The sequence below is a fragment of the Propithecus coquereli genome, unplaced genomic scaffold (assembly GCF_000956105.1).
Source record: "Propithecus coquereli isolate 6110/MARCELLA unplaced genomic scaffold, Pcoq_1.0 Scaffold215, whole genome shotgun sequence".
Classification (NCBI taxonomy): domain Eukaryota; kingdom Metazoa; phylum Chordata; class Mammalia; order Primates; family Indriidae; genus Propithecus; species Propithecus coquereli.
The window spans coordinates 569,604-571,904 of record NW_012146634.1 but is presented as its reverse complement, the minus strand read 5'-3'; the positions used below and the strand labels follow the sequence as shown (position 1 = coordinate 571,904).

Genomic DNA, 2,301 nt, shown 5'->3' with positions numbered 1-2,301 from the left:
ACATGAATTATATATACTAAGATTACCTACTATTAGAGGCAAAAGTAATTCAATATATATTTTTAAGCTTGTAACACAGAAAACTCCAAACATACACAAAAATAGAACTCCCATTCAATTTTCATCACTCAAATTCAACAATCAATATTCTTCCACTCTGACACAATTTAATTTTAATTGAATCTTCCAGCATAATTAATTAGAATTAATGGGTAATATGTTAATGAGATAACAAGCCATAATACAAAAGTGATAGTTGTGTCATTTTTTTGTTTTTCTAAATAGGGAGAGATACTAATGTGCTAGTATACATTAAAAGAAGATTGGCAATGTGTGCAAGAAAATTAGGAAGAATAAGAGAAGCAGTAAAAATAATGAGAGATGTAAGTAAATTTGATGGCTGGACTATTATATTTATTCCCCCAAGAAACTAAAAATGTAGTTCAACTTGCCAGTTATTTTAAAGCAGAATCACTGCTTTTTAATTGGTAGTTTTTATAACAAGATAGTTATTTAATATACATACTTTTCTTAAGGGTTAGGTCTTCACAGTTTTGTTAAGAAATGAGAATTTCTACTTTAATGAATTTGGCTGTGCTCTATTGAGTTCCTTCGTTATGATTTTAATCTTTTTTTCCTTTTAATATACAGTTGATGAAAGAATTTCCTCCTCTTACCATGTTGAACATCCATGAAAATCTCTTAGAATCACTTTTGGAATTACAGGCCTATGCAGATGTTCAGGCAGTCCTAGCAAAATATGATGGTGAGTCATATTTGTCTTAGTTGATAGCATGGTTAAAATATTCTTTTTCCAATTATGTAATTATAAATATGATCATATCCTAATATTTCTCTAATTTTCTATTTTCATTCTTACCAGTCAGTATTTAACATAGGTATAAGTTGCTATTTAGTATCTTTCTTCTGTCAATATTTATTTCTTTGTTTATTGAGTGCCTAACATGAGCTAAGTGTTCAGAATACAACAGTGAACAAGAAGACATGAACTTAGCCCTCACAGGATTTACAGTTTAGTGAAACATACAAACAAATGAGCAGCAGTTACATTGAAGACAGCGTATTAGGTGAGATAAATGGAAAAGTATGGGTGCTGTGCACATAGGAGGGTACCTCATTTGTTTTGGAGTGTCAAGGAAGGCTAGTAGAAGTTGCTTAGCAGTATGTACTTGTAAGAGGAATTCAGAATAACATTTTTACAATGCTTTTTAGTTACAAAGCATAATTTATTATCTCATCTGACCGTTATAGTAATCCTGTGATGTGGTAGGATGAGTATTTTTACTGCTTTCAGTTACTAAATGAGGAAACTGGAGTTCAAGAAGATGAAAGTATTGAGTAAGGTCTCCCAGCCGTAAATGGTAAACGTGAACTTAAAATCCAAGTATTCCATTTCTTTGTTCATTAGTCTTCCCGTAGTAACAATTCAATATATATTGGTTATTTTTCTTATTAACTATTAAGATAACAATGCCAGTCTACTACAAATAGAGTTGGGAGTATTTTAAAGCCACATAACCTTTCTCCTCATTCTGAGTGAGGCATCAGCTTTTAACCCCAAGCTGAAAACTTTGGGTTAATGTTTCTGGTCGTATCTTTCACTATAACAGAACACATATAAGTCACTTATTCACACTTACCCTGTTGTAGGTTCCTACCCGTTAGCTTGGGAATCCCTATGACTTGGAAAGTTTGAAATGTGTTATACTTGGAAAGAGAAGTTAATTTCTTTTAAACATCTGGAATTCTTAGGAAGTGCTTCAGATTAGTATAGGCTCGCGGAGAAATTTGTGAGAAATTCTTTCCATATGTAACTTACTGGATTGATGGCTTGGTTATAATACTTGTGATGAACAAGCTTAGGGACTGAATATAAAAAATGAGAATAGGACCTCATTCATGAAAAATAAAGCTAATTACATTCTGTGCCAACAGGGGTAGAAGAAAAAAAAAACTAAAACTAATAAAGCATAGTTAAGTTAATACGCTTCTGTTTTCATTATTTTCATGAGTCCTGATTTTTGCCATTCTAGAATCCTAAAGAAATTGAAAGCAAATTTACTTCCTTAGTCCTCCATTTGCTCCTGTAACTCTGGAATCAAAAATATCAAGAGAGTTCCAGGCCGGGCGCGGTGGCTCACGCCTGTAATCCTAGCACTCTGGGAGGCCGAGGCGGGTGGATCGCTCAAGGTCAAGAGTTCTAGACCAGCCTGAGCACGAGTGAGACCTCGTCTCTACCAAAAAATAGAAAGAAATTATCTGGACAACTAAAAATATATA

At 33.2% G+C, this 2,301-nt stretch overlaps 1 protein-coding gene across 1 annotated transcript in view; it reads left to right on the top strand.

Annotated features, from left to right (window-relative positions):
* ST7L (suppression of tumorigenicity 7 like) overlaps positions 1 to 2,301 on the top strand; it is a 97,019-nt gene that overhangs the window by 43,916 nt on the left and 50,802 nt on the right. The window lies entirely within an intron of this gene.